Genomic DNA, 24,047 nt, shown 5'->3' with positions numbered 1-24,047 from the left:
GATGTTCCAGTGAAAAGGATGCTACTTCAATGTAAAGCAGTGTCTTTGTCTACCTTACCCTAGGCAACCCCTTACCATACTCCCTACGAAGGGTAGCAGACTGTTCCACATGTGGAAGGTCATTCTCTAAAAACGGTAAAGCTGTCCATGCCTCAGACGCAGTATTTCTCTGCTATACCAATATCATAATATATCCGTGCTTTGCAGGCACATATTTCAAATTTAAATCATCACATAAAAGAAAACTTTATTTTCTAGAGGGATGGATGAACAGGGTGTGGAGGGGTGGGGGTAGGAATAAAGCAATAATCGCAGCAAAAACATCACCGAACAAACTCAGGCTGCCAGGAACTTTACTCAACGTGTAGTATTTACAAAGGTTTTCGAGTCGTGATGTCTGTTCTATTTAAACATGCACTAGGCCACCAAACAATGGAAAAGAGAGAAAGAAAAGATATGTTGTCCAATGCACCCAGCCTAGCTAACTCGTCTGGGCTGGCTGTTTATGGAGGCAAAGAGGTAACTGGGGACCCGTAGCTGTCGGCTGAAACATGGAGGGCTCATTTTGTAGCTCACTCTGGAGAGCTGTCAAATCAGCCACACAGCCCAGCAAATGGCACACGGTCTCTCTCAAGGGCACTTCTGCTTGCAAGACCAGGGTCTTCTATGGGAAAATTGCCCTGCACCTGGCAAGTACTTCATAAAATCGAGTTCCCGTCCCTCAAGGAAGAAAAATATGCCCAGTTAAACCTCATTTGTCCAACAACACTCACTTATTCCCTCCACAAACATTTGTACAGTGCCTGCTATGCACAAGGTACTGAACTAGAGACTCAAATGCCAAATCAGCTGTGGTCAGGACACCACACACACACACACACACACACACACACACACACACACACACACACACACACACACACGCCGCTGAATGGAAGCCTTTCATAAGGGAGGGCTGTGATTGGTTCTCCATCCAGAATGGATGCTTCATAAAGTTAAGGACTTTTGTCTATTTTGTTCACCACTGTATTCCTCGCATCTAAAAGGGTGCCTGGCACACAGTAGGCACTCAACAGATACAGGCTGAAACACATGAGTGAAAGAATATTCCCTGCTCCAAATTACCCAGCTTGTGGATGACTCAAGGTCCCTGGGCAGCCTCCTTGCCCCTCTCTTTTGCACTCCTGGTTGCTAAGCGGGCATAAGCACTAAGGAGATCAAGAGCCTCGTTCCTCAGAGGAACAGCTAGCTAAAGTTCTGTTCAAGAGCCCCAGAGCACACAGACATAGTATTGCAACAGAAAGGTCCTGTTGGTCTGAGTCAGACAAATCTTCCCTCCTGTTTGGACACACACAGCTGGTCATTGGGTAGAAGCATCTTCACATATAAAAAAGGACAATTGGTGACTCTTGATAAGAAGCCACTTGAAAGGTCGAGTAAAACAGGGAGGGGCCTGAAACCCCCTGGCAATCACAGATTCAGTGACCATGTCCAGGGTCTGTATAAACTGCCCCTGATTAATTCCATGCAGCATCAAACATTAATGACCACCTAATCCCCACCAGGCTGTAGGAGCCCAAACTAAAAGATTTAGTTCTCTGCCCTTAAAGATCTCACAGGCGCCTGAGGACAACACACAATGGGAGGAGTATGCAAAACAGAAGGAAATATGATGAACTCTGTCAAGAGAGTCAGAGAATGCTTCAAAGGGAAGGTGCCTCACTAGGGTTTTAAAGGATGAGCAGGAGTTTTCCAGGAAGACAAGAAAGAAGGGCAGACAGGGTCACGAAATGCCACTGTTTCAGAGAGTTTGTTGGAAGATAAGAATGGAGGCAAGGGCTAGATAACTGAGTCTTGTAGACCATACAAGGAAACTGGACTTCATCCTTTAAAAACAAGGGGTCCGCGATTTTAAACAGAGGAATAACATGACCAACTTTGTGTTTTAGATAAGTCACTCTGTAGAAACTGTGAGACAGTTAGAAGTTTATCATAATTGTCCAAGATGAAGGGACCCTGAACTAAATAAAGCAAGCATCTTTTGCCTAACAAAGCAGGAAGAGATTTAAGAGAGGGTAGGAGACAAAATTATCAGCCCTGGGTAAATGGCCAGATGCAGAGACGAGGGAGAGGAAGGGGTTTTAAATTTGCTGGGTGGCGGAGTCAACGGTGGTGTCACCAATGGAGATAAGGAACGCAGAAGAAGAAGCAGGTTTGCAGAGGAACGATAAAAAATGTTCCGTTTGGGTATGTTAAATGTGCTGTGCCCATGAGACAATGTGTGTATCTGTTTTGGAGTGCAGGAGATAGATCAGGACAGGTGACCCAGACTGCACTCACCAATGTCTAAGTGGCCATAAAATCATGTGTGTGGATGAGATGAAAGGGTAGACTAAAAGCAGGGACAAGGACAATTTCAGGAGGAATCCCAACATCTTTTGGAAACCCAAAGCAACCGCCAACGAATCAGGAGAGAAGCCCCCCAAAAAAAAGGTTTCTAAGACATTTAACAAAAACTGTGGCATATGGCCCCTTTGTTCTACGCCCCTTCCCTTGAATATCAGTAAGCTTGTGAGTGGTTCTACCAACACAGTACAGCAGAAGGGATGGTATGTGACTTCCAAGGCTGGGTCATAAAAGGGACTGCAGCTTCCAGCTTGTTCTCTAGAGCACTCGTACTTGGAGTCCTGAGTCACCGAGGAAGAAGTCCAACTACCCAAAGCCGCCATGTTGTAAGGAAGCCCAGCCACATGGACAGACCACATGCAGGAACTCCATTCTTCAAGCCATCCCTGCCCAGGCACCAGACATGAGTGAAGCCTTCAGATGACTCCAGTCCTTTGCCCTCCAGTGATCATCCAGATTTCAAGTCTTCCCAGCGGAGGCCCTAAACACAGTGAAGCAGAAACCAGCTGTCTCTGCTGTGCCGTGTCTGAATTCCTGACCCAGTGATGTTTCCCTGAGCCTAGTAAAATGGTTGCTCTAAACTGCTAAATTTGAGGGTACTTTGTTACAGAAAAATGGTACCTGTACCATTAAGGTTAGGGCATTTCAAAGAGCAGGGACTGGTCAACAGTATCCAACAACTTCAAGATGTCTAGAAAGGTGAGGAGGAGTCAGTTTTCAGTGTCTCTGGACCCAGGCCTCAGCTACACACTTTCCGTGACCCAGCTCAGTACGTGCAGGGCCAACGTCTACATGCAGCTCAACAGCGAACTCCACGTTGCCATAGGAACAACACTTCCAGACAGACCCAACGGTGTGCCAAGCCCTGGAGTGACCTGGGAGTCTGTGGTTAGTCGTGAGGATTCATTTGGGGGGGAAACCTTCTTGCTGATGGCAACTGGCACTGAAGATGTACCCAAGAACATGATAACTGCCCTAAGGCACACCACCATATGCTTGCTATGGTCAACTTTGTCTTTAGAAAAGTACAAGTCTAAAAAGTCAGTTTTTTTCCCTAGAGAGAAATATGTCTCCCAAGCAGTAACACCTAATACATTTATCATGGTAAATATCAGTAGTTCCAAGCAGCCACCTTACAACAGGCTAAGCGATCTGTTTTAAAAGCCCTCTCTTGCCCTTGACCAAAAGCACCCCCTCTCTTCCTGTGTGAAACCTGGATTCTTAAGACTCAGGACATATATGAAACTATAATCATGCACAGTTGTTCTCCAAGCAGCATCTGCAACCCAGGACAACTCTTCCCATCTAACCAGCAATTCTCTAGTCTCCAGACTTGCTGGGAAATACGGCATTCCTCTCCCTGACCAAAAATCTTGTCCCTCTGAAGGCCTGCTCGGTCTTCTATTCTCTCTGTTGCTCACAGGCCCGGCTCCCCTAAACCTTCTGTGTCCCAAAGATGACCCAGGTCAAAGGGATATGTGAAAACACAAGGACTGAGCCACTTGGGACCCTGCAGAGTACTCAGCCTGCACCGAAGAGAGACCTGAAAATGAAATAAGAGCCAGTGGTGCAATTAAGTCAAAAGGGAGACCTGATCTTAGTTTTAACTGTCCCTGAATCAACACAATTTCTGAACAGTTCCATAGAATGAACCCTTGTAGGAAGAGAAATGAGAAGTGATACCTAGGACCATTGTCCCTGAGGTGCGGGTGGGGATCTGATATTTTAATCAGGAAGACAGGACATCTCCAGAATCATCGAAAATCAGTTTTCAAGGTTTCAACCTTTGTTACTAGGTTCCAAACTATCTCTGCAACCCTGTCTCCACCCCTCTCTACTCCATGTCCAGCCCACTGCTCTGACCAATGTTTGTACTTCCATACTCCCAGGCTTTCGTTCAAGCTGTCCCCTCATCCAGGAATATTTTTCTTTTTTTTTTGCCTAGATGAGTCTCCAAACCCTCATACCTCAGTCCAAATGTCTTGGCACAAATGTCGCCTTCTCCACGAGGCCTTCTGTGACCAACCTATTTAAAAACTACAATCCCACCGTACACTTCAGCACTTCTTAGACTTTCTCACAGCTTATCTTTTCACACTCTATGATTTACTTAATTTTACCCTCTGTCTCCCTCCCACCAGGAAGTAAGCCTTGAGAGGTCAGGGATTTTGTCTGTTTTGTTCATAGATATAGTCCTAGTCCCTGGGTCATAAGTGATAAGGCAATAAACACTTGCTGAATGAATGAATGCATGAACGAACGAACAAGTCTAAGGCATTCCACATCTCCCTTCAGTCATCCTAAGTGATTCCTGTCCGGGATAGAAAGTATTCCTGAACAGTGGCACTTTATTTCTTTCTGTTTCCCATTATCACGAGATATTTACCCATTAGGTTCACATTCCTTGCAGGAAGGGACCATGTTTATTCATCTTTGTATCCCCCAAAGCATTGGTGGTGCACAAGTATACAATCTCTTGAATCTAACTTAAAAATCAAATGGCATGGAAAATAGGCAAAGAGCACACAGCTAATGTAACTACATACCCAAGTGACTCCTGTTGCGTTCCTCATTCCTTATTAAGCTTGTCTTATGTGCAGAGCATAGTGCAAGGACTTTGGAAACGTCAAGATAAGCAAGACACGCCATGTGCAATGTCCTCAAAGGGCAGTCACTAGCCACCTGTGGCTACTTAAACCTGAATTAATTAAAATTAGGTGTCCTTAACAATTCAGTTCCTCAGTCACACTAGCCCCATTTCAAATGCTCGTTCGCCACACTATGGGACCCCCACAGAACGTACATTTCCTTTGTTGCAGGAAGTCTTACTGGACAGCAGTAACATTGACTGTTCTTGCCCTGAACGTCCAACCCTCTGGTGAGGCACATGGGACATGAACAAAAAGGACCAGGAGAAAAGGTATGTTAATCAGCCATAAAGGAAGCCGCAAAGGGCTGTGGGGTTGAAAGGAGAGAGGTGTCGTTGCCTGGGGGAAGGGAAGAAAGCAGGGGAGGCTTCAAGGCAGAGCTAGAGACATTTGAGTTGACTCTCTAAAAAATGGGTGTGTTTTCTAGGCAAGGAAAGGGAGGTTATTCCAGAAGCCTGGAGAGGGAAGAGCCGCATGCAGAGGGGCCCAGGGCGTGCTCCGGAGAGCAGAGGTGCGTGGGGACCTGTGTGACATGAGGGTGGCATTCCAGGCAAAGGGCCATTGCAGATGCCCTGGGAGTCGGAAGCAGGGTGCATGAGAGAAGGGGGCGGGGAGGAGAGAGAGTGTGTGTGTGTGTATGTGTGTGGAGGCTGGGGGTGGGGGTGGGGGGACGGGTGCTAGGGTGCTAGAGAGAAAGCCACAATGAAACGAAAAGGTCTCTTGATGGATGAAGGAGCAGGACTAAAAATGCGGTAACAGACACATGGCAATAGCAGGTATGTGACCAACCAATTAACCTTGAGGTGACAGAAGACTCAAATTCAAAGGATCCAGGGCGCTCACAAAAGCAGAATCCCCCTTAGACTGTAAGCAGCTATAAGGCAAAACCCTCATTCACTCGGTTTGGGGTGGGGGACTCATGGACTAAGGGCTCAGGCCGCCATGTTTCACCCACGGCACACTGACTAGGTCCTGCGTCTGTCAGCCTGGTGGATGTGCATGCGCTCCTCACCTTGCTCCCACTGTGAAGGGTCCTGACATATGCGGGTCTGCCTAGTATATGCGGGTCTGCCGAGTGTCCTAACCAAAACAAAAGTCTGCATGGCCTTGCCTCAGAAGCTGCCGCTTTGAAACTGAGGGGTATAGGCTCTGTGCAAGTTCAGAAGGCCAGCTTTCCCCGGTCCCTCCCTGGCCACCCACTGTGGATTAAAGACTTATTTATGCACACGCTGGGGGCTCAGCATGGAACCTTTCCAGACACAGAATGAGGTCTTAACCAGGTGCTCCAGTTGCAGGACACAACCTGGTTAATTCTACTGCAGGGCTCCACAAAGAGGGGATGCATTTGGCAAACCGCTAATAATAAAGACAGGAGGCGGGGACAGGTGGCAGAAGTCAACCTGGCATTTACCGGGAACTGTCCTCCCCAAACCCCCACCACAGGCACCTTTGTGACAATTTGCTTCCATCTCCAATTAGCCTATTTTCAGCAGCCAATACCCAATATGCTAGGCCCTCTCTATGCAAGAGCCTTTTATCTAACATGCACATACTTGACAGAAAAGAAAATGACAAAAAGGGGGGAAAAAAGAGAAAGGATTTCTAAAGTGGCCAGGCCAAAAAACTAAGAGGATTGGGGGGTGCTATATTCAAGAACAAAGAAAATTCTGGAAACCTCCTGAAAAGACCCTGCCTGCCTCTTCCTATTAAGCAATCAAGAGCTGACAGAGTACTGGACATCTAGCCAGTGAGGGGTGTAAAAAGCCAAGGGACACACCAGGGGCCGTGCTCCTCTCCCCACAGTGTCCAGCCATCCCCTTATCACCAGCCTGCAGGACAGAGCAAGGCCTCTCCCTGTTTAAAGAAGGGATTGTGAGGAGGGTTAAAAGGAGGTAAAAACCAATCAGAGAAATAACTTCCTGACAGGCTGACAGCTGACATTCTTAACTGAACACAGGATGTGCCAAGAAATTATCAGGCCTGGCTTTTCTCTCCCTGATAGATGACAAAACAAAAAAAGAAAAAGAAAAGAAAAGAAAGAGAAGAAAGAAAAAGAGAAAGGAAAGGAAAGAAAGGAAAAAAGAAAGAGAAAATGAAAAAATAACCGCAGCCACACACATCTCATAAATTACGACTTTTATTGAATGCTTTGCCACATAATAGCAACAGTCAAATTGAATAAAGACACCCTTCTGAAATGAACAGGGAAAGACTGGACATCTACCCCAGCCCAGGATGGGCAGAGGGAAAACTGAACTTTGAGACAGAGAAAGGTTTGGGGAATGCCGATTTAGCAGTAGAGATGGGTGGTGGTGTTTTTTCTCCATGATTCTCAAAATCCGGGCACCTAAAAGCTAGAAGTGGGATGAACCGAGAGCAAAGCCACGCAAGAAAACGCGTGGGTGAGGATGTCGGGATTTGTTCTGAAGGGTGTGTGGGTGGGTCTATCTGCTGAGGATATCAAGAGTGAAATAAATAAGTACTTAGGATGGGTCTGCAGAAAATGTGAGAATGGGTGGAAGCAAGACGGAGTGTCTGTGGCTGAGCCCCATCGGAGGGACGTCAGGCTGTGGGCCAGCAGTTAACCATGGTGACATTCAACACATGAAAGAAGCCCAGCGACTCATCACAGGTAGTGCTGTGGGTCCACACAGTGAGAGAAGAATGCAGCTTCCACTCATTCTACCGTCTCACTTGCTCCAAGTTCATCCCAGAGTCAGGGAGAGGGACACTGGGTTTGGGGTAAGACCTTCCCTCCTCATGGGAGGCTGGCTCACTCCAGTACCTTCTCTCCAAGTGACCCCACACTCCAAGCGTGACATGCCAATGCCCCTAAACTTGATGAGCTAAGTAAGAAACTAAGAAAGGAACTAAGGAAGATATTCCTCCAATGCCTCACTCAGTCTGTGAGGTGAGATGAGGGATGGGATGGGAGGTCTTCATCTAGTTGTAGCCTCTTTGCCCTACTCATCTAAACAAATTAGCTTTGTAGGTTTTTTTTTTTTAAGTGATGAAAACAGGGGAAAAAATGAACGCATTTCTTCCCCAAATTCTGCCATTTGTAGAATCCGGAGAAATATATGTGAAGTACTTGTAGTTAGAGGACTACTATCACAGGCCACATCGCCACCAAGATGAATGGGCCTAAAGCTCTCAGCACGGTAGGCTCGCCACAAACATTTGCTGGACTGGATTGTGTGGGAGCCCTGTTCACCTGGCCACGGCCCCAGATTCCGTGCCCTTTCACCAACATAGAATTCCATCTCAGGAGCCAGCCACCGTGACGCAACACGAGAGGGTGATGTAACGGTCCAGGATCGTTGCTGAGCAAAACCACGGAGAACTGGATGCCCTGATTCAAGTCAGAGTTAACGATTATTGGACTAATCACCGAGGCTCAGGTCACTCCTTCATTTTCTGACTCATCCCCAGCACCTTAAAAAAAGGCACTTTATGGGTCAAAATGGCACCCAGCATGACCACGTGCTTCCCCTTGGGGGTGCGGAGGGCGGGGAAGAAGGCCTTTGAGGGGAGGCTGGAATGTCCCTCACGTGTTAAGTTTTAGCAGCAAGGCATGTCATTAGGCAAACAGCAGAAATGCTTGATTGTGGAACGCAACAGAGAGGCCACATTTTCCCAAAAAAGATTAAGACACTGTTTCTGGGATATGAATGTTTTAACCTATCATCTGCTCCTAAGCAGACCACTCTTCAAGGGGCTGAGGAAGACAATGACGGGTCTCAGAGGTTTTATTTCTCCTGTCTTAAACTAAAGGAGAATTAAAAATCACACACTAAACAAATGAGACGACCAGTGAATTCACCTAACAAAAGTTTCTCCAGCTCCAGGACACGTGGATCTCATGCGTGCTGACGCCGGGCCTTGCAGCCACTCCCTGCCTAGGGGAAGGGGTTCAATCACGTGCCGGCAGGTGGGAAAACTGTATTGCGTGGTGATGTGTGGTGTGGTGTGGTGTGGTGTGGTGTTGAAACAGCTAACACAACATTTCGGACCACAGTTGTTGAAAAGTGAACTGAACCAACAGTAAAAGCCTTATTGAGAACTGAGTCTGAATGGACCCTGGCCTGACCCGGAGGAGAGAGCAGTGAACTGGACCCAGACCTAGATTTGGCTCCTAGCTCCGTCACCCTGTTGGCTGTTTGACCCTGAGCCACATAGTCCAGCTCTTGGACCCTTAGTGCCCCCATCTATGAAATGACATAATATTCCCAGGGTTTTACAGCATTGCTGTGAGGATCAAATCAGATTCTATGCAAAAGAGCTTTATACACCTGAAAAGGTGCTGGAGGTATCAGTCTCGAGGACTCCCAAGCGACTCCCCCATCACTTGCGCAAACATGTGACTGTTCTATCTCAGACACCCTGTAACAGGGCCTGAGGGAGAAACGGGAGTAGAAACTCTAATCCCACATTGGCGTCAATAGCCGATCACCTTGAAAAGAAAAATCTCCTCTCAGGAAGATAAGGGAAACCACATATCATCGAATTAAAGCAGGCAGGTGAGCGCAAGTTCAAAGGCAAGATAGCCCGACTCAGCCTGCGGCTCTGGGGCCGCCAGAGTAAGAACGCGCAAACTGGGCTTGGTGTAGCTTTACTGTGGGAACGGGCGTCCTTCTGCTATAAGGGCCTCCCACGGGGAAGGGAGGAAAAAGGAAGGAGAGGAGCAAAGCCACCCCTCACCCATTTGTACCCTACACCAGCTCCCCACTCCCACCAGACTGCTGTATCCTGGGGGCCCCCCAAACACACTCACTCCGAGTGGCCTCTGTGCCTTTACCTTCCTGGGCATGCCTTAAGCACCCTGTTTTCAGTCCTTATGGAAGTCTCGTGTAGGAGGGTGTGACAATGTTACGTCCTCATATCTTCATCATCATCAGTATGATTGGCTAACATCTTTGGGCCCTCACTCTGTTGGGCACTGTTGTAAGCCCCTGACACATATTGACATATTTCATTGTTACCACAACCCTATAAGGTGGACACTATCATTATCTCCATTTTACAGATAAAAGAGATGGAAGAACAGAGATATAAAGAGTAGAGCTAGAATCTGAACCCAGGCAATGTGGTTCCAAAAAAGCCTACACCCCTAACCATTTGTCTACACTACCTCTTCTGAACGCAGTGCCTGGTGCAGCTTATCTTCTCCACCAACACAGCAATGACTGGGTGTCTTTTTTTTATTTTTTATCAAGCACACAGAAAATACTGGAAACAAACAGGGATGGGAAAGAAGAAGCAAAGCAGAAATTAAAAGAAAGGAGAGAGCAGAGAAAAGGGATGTCACATCTGGGCTGTGTCCTGGGATCAGGAATTCAGAACTGGCTTCCTGTTTAGGCAGCTGTCAAGAGTCCCAACCCCTCCCCAGGCAACGAAGGTCCAAAGAATAGGAAAGATGGCTGCAGCAATGAGGGGTGCCATGTACAGAGTGTGAACCATGAGTCCAGCTCCATGCTAAGCCATTTTATGTGTATTATTTCACTTATTCCTTCCAACAACCCTATGAACTAAGGTTCATCATTATCCCTATTTTACAGCTGAGGAAACTGAGGCTTCCAGATGTTAAATCCCTTGCCCAGATACCTAAACAGAGCTGAAAACTAAGCAGCCCCGTTCAAAAACAGTACTGACATCTATGTGCCTTTCCCTAATTACATGGTACCCACTGTCCTCCAGACACATGTATGAATGCATAGAGCATGATGCCTTTAACACCAAGCTATCCTCCCTTAGAAAACTCAAATAAAGGAGAGTCCATGCCCAGGAGGTAAGAAGTGCAAGGAGAAAACTGAAGACAACTAGGTGCCCCAAGGTGATATTCCAGATGAGGAGAGGCCTGTCCATAAGATGTCATTCATGGCCAGCAGACGCTCTCACTGCCACTCAAGGCAAAACCAAGTCAAGGGGGCCGGCCGAGTGGCGCATTGGTTAAGAGCTGGCTTGGGACGTCAGTGCTGGGCAGCAGGGCCCCGGTTCGGATCCCACATGAGGGCCAGTGACACTGCCCTAGACAGCTAAGATGGTGAACAACAGCTCAACCTGGAGCTGGGCTGCCGTGAGTCGCCAGCAACGGCGTAGGCTGCAGTGGGGCTGTCCGGCAGTGGGTGTAAGCTTTTGTGAGCTGCCATGAGCCTCCACGAGTGGCCATCCAATGGCCGGCGAGCAACTGCCTCACCCGGGAAGAGCGCGATGACCACAATACCCACATGGGCCAGTGAAGCAACGTCCTCCACAACTAGACTGAACAACAAAAGGACAGCAACTTGTCTGTTCCCCTCCCCCAATTCCCCAATAAAATCTTTAAAAAAAAAGGAAAAAGCAAGTCAAGGGACAATGGTCCTAGATGATTTCTTAAGGTCCTTTTCAAAGGCATTTGGACTGGGAACAAAAATCAAAACTAAGACAGCATCCCCTAATTCTCCCCCAGTCTATCTAGTCCATTTCTCCTTTCAAGTCTTTGTTCAAACCTCAGCTCTTCCAAGAAGCCCCGCCTGGCTTTACAGCCCCCCTCTCCGCACTCCATGAACCCCTGGCCTCCACGTGTGCTCAGAAATCCACGATGTCACCTGGGACACAATCCTGTGTTCTGTCCCCGTTTCTACAAGCTCAGAAATTGTTTTCTACCAGGGCTTAACCACCTGAATAGAACACACAAGTCCTCTGGAGGCAGAATCGCATCTTTACTTTCTTAGCTTTCCCCTCCCCTGCTCCTGGCTCTACACCACCAAAGAGAACGTTCCACAAGCAGCCACTCGGTAAGAGGTACTGGCCTACCTGATCACCTCAGAGCCTGGGAAAGTTCCCGATCACCTGTTGCCAGGGACTTAAATTTGCTGATTGCTATATCTCATGCCACCCCCTCTCTGAATTTTTACCTGCTATCTATTTTGCCCTTCGTTCTTCTCCCATAAGTCTCACTCTCAACTTAATTATGTTGGAGGCTCTTGAATAAACCTCAATGCATTAACCCAGCCAAATCTAAACTCAGGGCGGAGTAAACACGAGGCGCTCAACTGCCACACCACTAAGAATGATGTTCCATCTGTACGGGGAATTTTCAGGAGTGACATGAAGGCCCAGTAGAGAGACTCAAAATATGGAAACCAAGATGATCATTCCAACAGCACGCAGGACTTGTTTTCTGTTTGCCATCTTGCCAAAACCACTTCCCAAATGTCAACTGTGCATAGAATTACTGCTAAGTGGTTTTCTTGATTGAATGTAGGGTTCCTCAACAGTACAAAGGGAATAATACCAGAAAAAGGGCAGGAATAAATATTTAGGAAAGTAACGTTTTAGTAGCAATTACAGCATATAAGTTCAAAGGCTGAATGGGAAACCTTCCATCCTCAGGCTGGATCTGGACCTGAAATTGTTAGTTACATCAAATACTAAATTACCACACACTACTTATGCTAATGGTTGCAAAACTGCAATGTGACTTCAAATGCCATATCCCACAACAATACAAGGTAGTACTGCCACCGCATGACAATATGTTTCTGCATAGAGCTTCTTTCTTTATCGGTCTTTTATATTTTGTACAATTCTCTTGCTTCTGTTTTTTGCTTCTCTGCCGGTTTACCTTTCATGACTATAACATAGAACTCAAGCATGTTTCTTATCTTTTGATCTATTTAGTAAATTGCTGAGAAGGCATGGTAAATTGGTGCCCATCATCCATTCCAACCTCCTCCCCACAAGCCTTTCTATTACGCAGGAACTGGAAAATTGAGGATTCCTGTTTCAGACTCCCTTGCAGCTAGGTGTGAAATGAGAAGTAGTGGATTCTGTACTTCCATTGTGCATTCCAAAGGCCAGGGAGGTATGTGGCTATTCTGTGGTAGTATCCTGTGTCTCGGCTGACTCCTCATGGAGAAGCTATTTTGCTGGAGATGGCCAAAGCCAGACAGCAGCAATAATGGTGCCTACAGACCAGGCGGCATGGCGATGGTTCTGAACCCAACAGTGTAATGTCAGCTTCCCAATTAGCCTGGTGGCTTCCAGATGACAGAAGAGGCAGCAGCTACTAGGAGTCTGGTGTTTGGCTCTGAGAGTTTTATGAAAGCACAACCTAGACGTCTTTCTATTAGGTTGTCGAAAAAGTCATGACATATTTGTTTCTATGTTTTTCATTGCAAAAATGCGTCATGACTTTTCCAACAACCCAATAGATCGCCTAATGATTCCCGTAAGCATTTGCCATGCCCTCCAACAAATTCCTTTCTGCGTCAACTAGATAGGAGTGGATTCAGCTCTCTGAAACTGGACCAACTTAGCTGTGGTTCTTGCTTTTTAAAAGTAGATCAACACCTTAATTTAAAAAGAAGACAGACACGGGCCGGCCGAGTGGCGCGATGGTTAAGAACTGGCTTGGGAGGCCGAGGGCCCCGGTTCGGATCCCACATATGAGGGCCAGTGACACTGCTCTCCACAGCTAAGATGCTGAACAACAGCTCAATCTGGAGTTGGGCTGCTGTGAGTCACCGGCAACAGCGGAGGCTGCAGCCCCTGTGGCAGTGGGTTGCCATGGGCTACCGTATGTAGCCAGCAACCAGCGTGAGCGGCCAGCAGCCGCAGTGAGCGGCTGTCCAGAAGCCGGCAACTGATCTGCCTCGCCCGGGAAGAGCGCAATGATGATGCCAACTTGGGCCAGTGAAGCAACGTCCTCCACAACTAGACTGAAGAACAAAAACAACAGCAACTTGTCTGTTCCCATCCCCCCAATTCCCCAATAAAAATCTTAAAAAAAAAAAAATTCCTTTAAAAAAAAAAAAGAAGACAGACACAAACCAGAACCCTGAAATTTCAGTTTTGTTTCTGACTTGACCCGAGACAAGGCACTCACTAATGATTACTGGGCCTCAGTCTTCTTGTCTGTAAAATGAGAGGGTGAAACGAGATGATCTCCAAGGTCCCTGACAGGTCTAATATTCAGTGATTCTAAATCTAGATGCCTTTGACTTTCTTAATTTTGAAAGTACTTTTGCAATCGATAAGATCAATGCCCCTCAGTAGGGGGGGGGGGAAATGTCCTCATTCTTATTAGAGTGGTGACTTTTGAATCACATTGTGGGACACCAGGGATCCTGGCCAAGAAACTCAAGTTTCACCTGCAGCTAAACACTTCCTTTGGATAAAGGGTCCACAGTGGTAGGGGAGGTGAATAATACTCCTCTATAGCTTATTCTAGAAAGGGAAGTGGTTGTATTGCTCTCTGTATTGTTTATAGAAAGTAATTTTTGATGCTTTATATAATTAAATAAATAGAAAACAGGCAAAGCTGGCTTTCAAATTTCTGTTTATCTGTATGTACTATTCCCCACCCCCCCACACACACACCCTCCCAAAAGAAATAGATCAGTATGTTGCCCATGATCATCTTGGTGCGGTGAGATTTCAGGGACATATTTTTATACTTTTTTGAACATTTCCCAAACCAGCTGCATTGACTAACCCGGTGGGTAAAAAAGGACACTGAAGAGCTTTCTGCTCTACCCCCGCTTCCTACGTCTGTGCAGGAGGCTTCATGAACCGGTTACACCAAGAGTTGTGATTCAGAGGAGAGCTATTTCCATCCTCAAACTCGGATAAATGTTAACCAAGTAAGACAGACAGGTGGATAGGCTAGGCCTGTTAAGTAGGTAGGTAAACAAACTGTAAAGAGAAAGCTCTGTCAAACTGCACTGAAGAAGGGGGAAGTTTAAAGAATAAATCAGTCCAGGTTGAGCCGAGAAACACCAGTCTTTTAATCATTAAGCCTTACCCTGCAGCGCAAATAAAAATGTTTGCCATAAGCATATCATTTTTATAAAAACGAGTTCATTTTAAAAACGTATGTCTCAAACTTCTGGTGAGGGTATAAAGCTGTACCATCCTCCTAATAGGGTCAGTTAAGATAAAAATATATTTTCCTAGGGAGATTATACACACACATATATATATATATATATATATATATATATATATATATATATATATATAAAGTATACTTTATGGATAGTTTTACAGAGAGAGAGAGAGAGAGAGAGAGAGAGAGAGAGAGAGAGTGTGTGTGTGTGTGTGTGTGTGTGTGTGTGTGTGTGTGAGTGTGTGTGTGTATTTTGCCATGAAAAAAGAATGGAAGAAAACCCACCAAAATGTTAACAATGGTCCTCTCTAAATAACAAATAGTAAAGTTAGGGAAATTTTTATTAGTTCTTGTGGTTTTCCACAATTTCCCCAAGTTTTTGTAATTGGAGGAGTAGGGCAGAAGCAGTAAGAGATGTTCTAAATAAACAACCTGCCCAAGTCTCTTCTTTCTGTAAACGTCCAAGTTGGAGTCAAAAGCGTTTTTTTATCACCAACCAATCTGGTAATTTTATCCCATCAACCGTCTGAATGGAACAAACATTACTCATTTGCCATGTTCATGGCTGGAGTAGTGTTTTAATGCTGTTTTTTAATTAATTAATCAGAAGCATTTGAAATAAGACTAATTTTATGGGGCTGAAATTTACATTTATCTCCCGTTTTAAAGCCCATTTAGCAAATTAACAAGAAAACAGCAACACTCAGGGAAGTTACTGTGCCCACTAGCATGTGTCACATATAAAACAGCGACTACAGGTTCTCATGAGGGTCAAATGAGATTGTCTTGTAAAGAACGCTGGAAAAAAATAAAATGCTGTCCAAGTAACAGTGAAATACTATTAGTATCCTTACAGTCCAGCTGTTTTGTGACTTTGACACAGGGTTTCTTAACTCTTGGTGAGGTCACGTCCAAGCACCAAGGGATCCTGGGGTCCCAACCCTCTGTGCAAAGCTCCCTGTGATTGTGGCAACAAGCAGCTCTCTGGGTAAAGGGTCCCTAACGTTGTCCAGGTGACCCATGACCCAAGAGAGGTTAGGAATACAGCTCACAGAAGCAAAATAGATGGCGCTGGTTGCTGGTGAGTTTCATCTCTAATTAAAGTTTTTCATCTACAATCAAAGCAGGTCCAGCAGGACCTAACAGAAACACCTGGTGGTCACCTGACCATCACTGAATATTCCAGAGGTCTCACTGCAGAGCAGACTGTCTTAGGGCTAAATCCTGATGACACACACCCCAGGACTTTGGTCTTTCTTGGACAGAACGGGGTTGGGACCCAAGGATCCCTTGGGGCTTGGACGTGACCTAAGAGTGAATAAACCCTGTGTCGAAGTCACAAAACAGATGGGCTGTAAGGACAGTAATAGTATTTCACTATTACTTATATAGCATTTTTTTTCCCCAGAGCAGTGGAGGTGGCAGGTGGAACATCACCCTTGGGTCCAACACTGGAAGCCGAAAGGACTTTAAAAAGGGCCCTTTCTCCCGTGGGGATTCCGTCTTACTGCAAAACAGAATGGCATTTCTTCCATTTGGAAAGATAAGTGTAATCCAACCCCTTCCTGATTCAAACGGCCCTTTCCCACAATGTGTCTGAATCGGCGAGGCCTGCCTAAATGTTTAAGATATTTCGATTAAAAATAAAAGTGGCAGCAACGATAAAAGAAGACCTTGATACCAAAGCAGGCCTGAGCAGAAAAGGGCACACAAATTCCCCTTCTTCTAATGGGCGGCTTTCGCAGCTACCCACACTCATGGCTTGAAATTAATTCGCCTGGTTAATAATTCAAACCCATGAGCTGGGCAAGTTTTAACGTTTCAATGTTGGTTTACAATTAACCCAGCAACAGAGTTTTAAGGTGTTTGATTTTTAATTAGTCTATTGATTTACCAGTCTGGTTAATGATACTTTATTCCTGTGCCCTTTATTCTGTCTTCCATCCTTATTAAGAAAGCGTGGTGGTTACTCTGGCTCTTTTCTCCTCTGGACAACTCCAGGCTATGGTTACTTCCCTCCCCAGGGGCACTGGAAGACTTTAATAAAGCCTGAATGCCTGGATTCTGTGTGGCTTGGGGCAAATTAAGGGAACCCGTCTGTGCCTCTGTTTCTTTGTCTATAAAATGGGATGATAGCACCTACTCACAGGACTATTGTGACCATTTATCTAATAAAATCACTCACAAAACCCCACAGATCAGCGTGTGACACTGACTAAGCGCCCGCAGCCCTGGGCCCCTCTTCTCTCTTCCTTCGTGGTTCAGAAGCCGTCACAACTGTTCATCTGAACCTTTCACTATCTTTCTTTGCTGTTCATCTGAACAATATCTGAACCTTTCACTATCTTTCTTTGCAAAACCAAAAGAACTGAGAAGGTGGCATGCCCCACGTCATACTTTGCAAGAACAAAACCAGAATGAACTATTCATCAAAAAGGAGGGTCTTTTTCACTTGCAGATTTAGGCATGTCTATTAAATAAGGTCTGTCCAACATGCTTTACTCCTAGGGCGACAGGCTCTGAGACGACAAGGCCCTTCTCAAGGTCACACTGCTCAGCAGCAAATGGCAAACAGGACTCAGAACGCATGGTCCTGGAACTGACCACATGGTCCCGGCACTGACTGCCCCTCTCATTAAGCTCCGTTCTCATCTGTTTCCGGGGCTGCAGGTGTGGCTGGGGTGAGGAGGGAATGCACGCGTCCTGTGATGCCTGCTGCAGTTCTGTGACAGAGCCAGCAGCGTGGCATGACCTAGCTTTCTTCCAGCAGGGACCACTATGATGTCACTCTCCACAAAATACCTAAAAATGGTACCCAGAGCACCTGGTCATGTCCGCCAGGAGGAGCCCATCAACAGATGAAAAGCAAGCCTGGGTTTTCACCAGTATTTCTATGAAGCCCACTGGGTGATTCTGAGATACAGCCTCGTTTGGAAATCGCTGGTAGGGAAAATCCCATGGTGAGGACAGTATAAAACTGTGTCTGCCCCACAGACTGCTGAGGAAAGGCCAACACCCCATGATGTTTTACATCTCACTTCCTTTAGACATGTGCTGCTGCTGCTTCTTAGAATGCTTTCCCCCTCCTTAGCTACAGAGAGAGAAAGTCTATAGGTAAACTCTTATCCATCCTTCAAAACCCAAGTAGGAAAACAATTCCTCTTGAAAGCCTTCCCTGACAATACCCACCCTGGCTCACCCACAAGCACCTGCCACTTGCCCCTACTACCGAGTATATAACTTGCCAACTCACCTGCCTATATTCTAATCCTGTGGTTCTAAACTTTGTGGTGTCGTGACACATTAATACTCTTAAATAGCAAGGAACAACCAAAAGCTTGTGTTTATGTGTGGTATGTCTATCAATGTGTACTATGCTAGAAATTAAAACTGAAACATGTTTAAATAGGAATACACACATCCCATCAGCCATCGGAATGATGACATCAACACAGGCCATGAAGCCTCTGGAAAATTCCACTGTACATTCATGAAAGGATGAAAGTGAAAAAGGCAAATAAATCCTTGGAGTTGTTATGAAAAAAAGTTTCGACAGATTCCTTGAACGTGGCTCAGGGATGCCCAGGCATCCCCAAACGACAATTTGAGAAACACTGTTCTAGTTTATTTATTTGCATGCCTGTGTTTATCTGTATTCTGGGAGCTGCTTGGGGGCAGGATTTGTATCTTAAGTCTTTCTGTGTTTTAATCTTCCCCTCCCTGAGCCTACCTAAGACCCAGGAACCCCACCAAACCAACTGTGACTGCCCCCTTCCTTGGAGGAGAACTTGCTGCACACTCCCTCTCCCACCTGGCCTCCAGGACTCCGCTCAGCTGGAAGGGGGTGGGCTGGCAGGCACACAGGTGCCTCTTGCACAGGCTTAACTGTGGGGACCCTGACTCTCCTAGAGTGAAGCTTCTCTGCAGATAAGCAACTCCGGAGATGAGCACTCAAGTCATTTATTTACAAAAGGCCGCCCACTCCCTGGAGAACACAGGATACCTTTCAAGCAGGGATTTTAAATCCTCTGATTTGCTTTCCACGATCCCCCTTAACAAGCCTCCAAGGAGGCACCCAGGAGCTGGGTCCTGCGGTTCCCAGGTTACAGAAGAAGCCTGAGGCAGCACAGAGGACCGAGGCTGTTCTGGGCCTGGTGGGGCAGGCCACCAGGACCCAAGGCCTCTCCAAGGCCTCAGATTCTCCCCCAAATTCTCAGCAAGGCAACATCATCAGTGACCTCTTTGAAATGCCCCCTATAAATATGCCCCAAACCGTGTCTGTATCCCATCCCTCTTCCTCTTCCAGCCACTCCCCCACCTCCATCTACTACACACAGAGTATTTCCTACCAGCCGCCAGTGTCTTGTTTTCTCTCCTCGTACAACTTAAAAAAAAATCACGATTCAAGGAAAACACACCCACACATCTTGCTCACGGCGCGTGAAGCCATTCCCCTCAGCATGGCTTTGTCTCTGCTCTACAACTGATAGTGGAGGAGAAGGAAATGCTTTTTTTACACCAACATGCTGTCTCCTTCTTACCCTACCAGCCCCTACACCTGGGTGCACGTCCGCAAGTCCAACGTGGATGTCACTATTCGAATGCATGTTGGAGCCTGGAAAACAAGCCAAGAGCTCAGAGGATCCAAGGCAAACTCAATCTGACAGCCACAGCCCTGCCGGCTGCCAAGTCTGATTGACTAGTCGGATATATTTAGATGTGGGGGAGGCGGGGGATGAAACGCTGTTGTGCCACTGAACTCAAGAACACTGTGTTGGTAACGACACACTAGCAAATAAACAGCCAACAGCCATCCGACTACATCATCTGGTGTCCCAGGCACAGAACCCTCGCCTCCATCAACTACATGGATTTCAAAAGCCACCCACGCTATCGTGGTGTTAAAAAAAAAAAAAAAGAAAAAAGGCAATTAGAGTTCTGCCGCGGCAATCCCCACAATTATTCTTTGGAAATAAACAAACAAGTAAGTAAATATGATCTGTTCTTTGGCTCTCCCCCGCACCCCACTCCTCCCCTCTGCTTTCATGATCTAGGACCAACAGAGTACAGAGCAGGAAGAAGGCCAAGGTTCCTCAGTCACTCAGACCCTGGGCGTCTGCCTTTGCCAAGGCTCTGCTTTAAACTTGGCCCTCTCTACCACTAACTGCTACATATGTGGAAATAAAAGTTAGGCTTTTTTTTCTTTTCTTTCTTCTTTCTTTCGAGAGACAGAAACACTTAGATAAGGGGGTGGTCAGAGATACTCATTACAGTCCCCTTCACCAGATGGTTCATCTTTAGGGGAGGGGAGAAGAGGGGAGAAGGACCCAGGTGAGGAGTCAGACAGGCAAGACTCCAGCACAAAGACCAACCCTATCAGAGGGTGGGGACCTCGGGCAAGTGGATGTACACCCTGTCGGTCTGTTTCCCAACTTACAGGGTCAGGAAAATAATACCCAACCTTGGGAGGATTTAGTCATGCGTTCAACAAACATTTACGGAGACTCTACTATGTGCCAGGCACGGCAGACGACGCTGAGAGACATCCATAAACAACATTTAAAGTTGGAAGATGGGCTGTATGAAGCTCTGAACACCAGAAACACGGTAAGTGCTCCATGCACGGGGGCCACGTTGCGTCTACGACCCCTCCGTCTGCTCCTCTCCAGCCTGTCTCCCCATGTCCTCCCCCACATGGCCTTCTTTCAGCTCTTCCAGTACACTGAGCTTTTGAGCATCCTGCTCCCCGGGTCTGCCCAGAAGGCTCTTGCCACCCCTCCTGACCTAACTCCATTCATGCTAAGTCCGTCCTGGACGCCTCCCAGCAGATGCCCTTGTATAATACTATGCTTTCTGTCACCCTCTGCTCTTCCCCCAGAGCACAAGTGACACTGAGGCATCTATTTCTGGGGTTATTTTAGTGTCTCTCACTCATAATTTCCTGCAGGTTCCATGCAGGCAGAAGTGTCTTCCCCCACTCCTGAATTCCCCCATAGCATCTAGAAAAGCATGTAACGCATATCTGTTGGTGGAATGAATGAATGAATGAATGCACCTCTTAATGAAGGTAGCCAGGATGTATTTGAAGGCTTCCCCTCCATCTCCCATGATGCCACAGAATTAGTTCCCGGGCATATAAAACCATGGAGCCTCATTTTTTCTCGTTTGCAACATGAAGTTCTAGTAAACATTCAAGACCTTCGGATTATTTTTTTTTAATTAAGTCTTAACACAGGATACCTTTCTCGGAACATGGCTGGATCTTTAGAGACAGCAAATATTTTCTTATGAAATAAAAATAAGTTGGGTGTATACTGTTAACACACAGGAAGTGCCACAAAGTCTTGAAAACAGAGGTTCTTTCTTTCCTTTTTTTTTTTTTAAGAATAAATAAATTGAGACACTTGGTTTTAGCAAAATCCTGTGCTATGAAGGTCAGAAGCCAGCAATACTAAAAGGGAAAGACAGATTAGATAGATAGAGAGATAGAGAGATAGATAGATAGATGATAGATAGATAGATAGATAGATAGATAGATAGATAGATAGATAGATAGATAGATAGATGATAGATAGATAGCCCGCCCGCCCAGGCATCTATCGCTAAGCACACATACGGGTTAGTGGACCAGAAAGGTCATCACACAGTCCCCAAGAAATCCTTCGATTTCTGTTTTTAGGACAAGATTCAAGCCCAAATAGGAGCTTTGGGATAATAGTGAGAGCAGCCAGAGACCAAATAGTCAAGGCCCCATCCTAGTTGTTGGGGGTACGATGTGGTTTTTTTTCTCACAGGGGTGAGGGAGGCGATGGTTATTGTATGGGTGGAAAACGGGCTTAAATGCAAGCCCATTAGAGAAGCAGAACCTTAATTTATCAATTAGACGCCATCTGTGGATTGTGTTCCTTGAAATAATTGTTGAATTTGACAATGCACTGCAGCTTTACAAAGTTTCTGCCATCCTTGATGCCGTTTAATTAAATTTCTGCACTTAACTTTGATTGTGCTGAAAGCGCTGATGCCTTCCACAGATTGAGTTCCTCAGCCACCTGCTGTGATGGAGCCAAGGGCCTTTCCAGAGCAGGGAAAAAATATGTATTTTCTTTTATTTTTAAGCCTCGCCTTTTCTCAGTCTTCACGCAAAGGGAATGAAGTCTCCCGCTGCACAGGAGGGACAGCGGCTCCCAACCCAGCCAGCCGAGCCTTCGGCCCCACGCCACCTACACAAGGTCTTTCTGTTCTTTTATTGTGTCTCACAGAGAGAGTTAACAAAACAGAATCCCAGACGGTTACCAAATGCAGAGAAGTGGCTTAAAATAGAACACAGTAATTATCACAGAAAGCAACCAAGAGCACAGGTTTCAGGTGGGAGCTGCTTCTGCTGCCAAACCCCACCTAGAAGGAAAATGCAGGTCAGCACAGGGATGGGCGCCTACCCCGGGAGGAGTCCTGAGACGAGGGGTCCACACGAGCTGGCTAATCTTGCTAGATGAGCCTGGGCAATGCTGTACTTTCAAAGGACATGTGAAGGGCAGTTCCTCGCCTGCTTGGTCTCAGAGACACAACAACCCTACCCACACAGGGCTTCCCATCAGCCTTCATTTATTTACTCTGTGTGTGTGTGTGTGTGTGTGTGTGTGTGTAATAAAATATACATGACTTAAAACCAGCCTCCTATTTTTACTTTCTGCCTATGGATTTGACTATGCTAGGAACCTCACATTAGGGGAAATCATACAATATTTCTCCTTTAGTTAGCACAATGCCTTCAAGATTCATCCGTGTTGTAGCACAGGTCAGAATTTTCTTCCTTTTTAAGGCTGAATAATATTCCATGATATATATACATATTTTGTTGATTCATTCATCCATCGATGGACATGTGGGTTCTTTCCACCTTCTGGCTATTGTGAATAATGCTGCCGTGAACACTGGTGTATAAATATCTGTTCAACTCCTTGCTTCCTATTCTTTTGGGTATATAACCAGATGTGGAATTGCTGGAACATATAGTAATTCTATGTTTAATTTTTTGAGGAACTGCCATACTGCTTCCATCACAGCTGTACCGGTTTACATTCCCACTGGCAATACACAAGGGCTCCATTTTTAAATGGAAACTTGACCATTATAGTTCATGCACTTGGGTAAAACATTAAAAAAAGATATTTTTTAATACCAATATTCTATGAGTGGTATTAAAATGAAGGCAAATGCTTTAGTATGGATTGTTTTCAAGTAGCAACTGTCAGAGGGGTGGCATGCAATAAAAGAATGATGAGAAGGCCAAGCTAACAGGTGTGAAAAATAAACTTGGCACCTTTTTTTCCCCCCTAGAACCGCATGGCGCCTCTAACTCAAAACCTCAAGTTCAAAAGATTTATGGACTAAAGCTTCAGAACTATAAAATAAAATTCTCAGGAAATGCAGTTGCAACAGGCGATGGATCATTACAACAGCCACTTATGCAAGCCATAAACTCACGGGGTGGACAGAATTGGGTCAAATATTAATTTCCACAGTGGGCAGGGTAACGAGATACGAATTACTTCACCATCTCTCTTTCCAGATCATCCAGGGAGGTTTCATCGCAAGAAAACCAAAGGATCCTGGGTTTGGAAAGTGAAGACTGCAGTTCCCCCAAACACAAGCAAAGACTTCCCATACCCAACACTGTTAGAGAGCAAAATTTCAATACACATGGAAATTTACATTTAATTTCAATGTCTGAGCAAAACTCTACAAACTACAATTTGGTTTCCGCATTCATTCTCTGACTGTTGTTCATTCTCTGACTAGGGAAAGTCAACCTCACTTTGTTTACCAAGATCCTGCCACCACTGGGCCCCATGGGCCATCCACACAGATCTGGGGCCCAGGAAGAGGTTTCAGGGTTTGCTCAGTTCCAAAAGACAAAGTCAGGACCACAGGTCACCAAGGTATACCCTCTTCCTATCAGCCAATTATCCCAACGCCACAGATAAATTATTCTGGCTTTTCCAGGAGAGCTCAGACTGTACATAGTTTTATTTTCCGCAAAGGTCATTCGCAAGACTGTATAAGAAAATGGAATTGCATTGTTCCACCTCTGTAAGGCTGACGGTATACATGTGTAAATAAAC

At 45.9% G+C, this 24,047-nt stretch overlaps 1 protein-coding gene and 1 long non-coding RNA gene across 11 annotated transcripts in view; one reads left to right on the top strand and one right to left on the bottom strand.

Moving 5' to 3' along the window:
* MSI2 (musashi RNA binding protein 2) overlaps positions 1–24,047 on the bottom strand; it is a 400,159-nt gene that overhangs the window by 274,906 nt on the left and 101,206 nt on the right. The gene's annotated exons all lie outside the window — the stretch shown is intronic.
* Positions 19,686–24,028, top strand: LOC109379754 (uncharacterized). Its single transcript, XR_002123265.1, has 3 exons — positions 19,686–19,909; positions 20,365–20,532; positions 23,495–24,028. It is a non-coding gene; the product is annotated as an uncharacterized LOC109379754 (long non-coding RNA).

Source organism: Hipposideros armiger, unplaced genomic scaffold (assembly GCF_001890085.2).
Source record: "Hipposideros armiger isolate ML-2016 unplaced genomic scaffold, ASM189008v1 scaffold_29, whole genome shotgun sequence".
NCBI classification, from domain to species: Eukaryota; Metazoa; Chordata; class Mammalia; order Chiroptera; family Hipposideridae; genus Hipposideros; species Hipposideros armiger.
The sequence above is the reverse complement of the archived record's forward strand: the minus strand, read 5'-3'. Positions and strand labels throughout refer to the sequence as shown.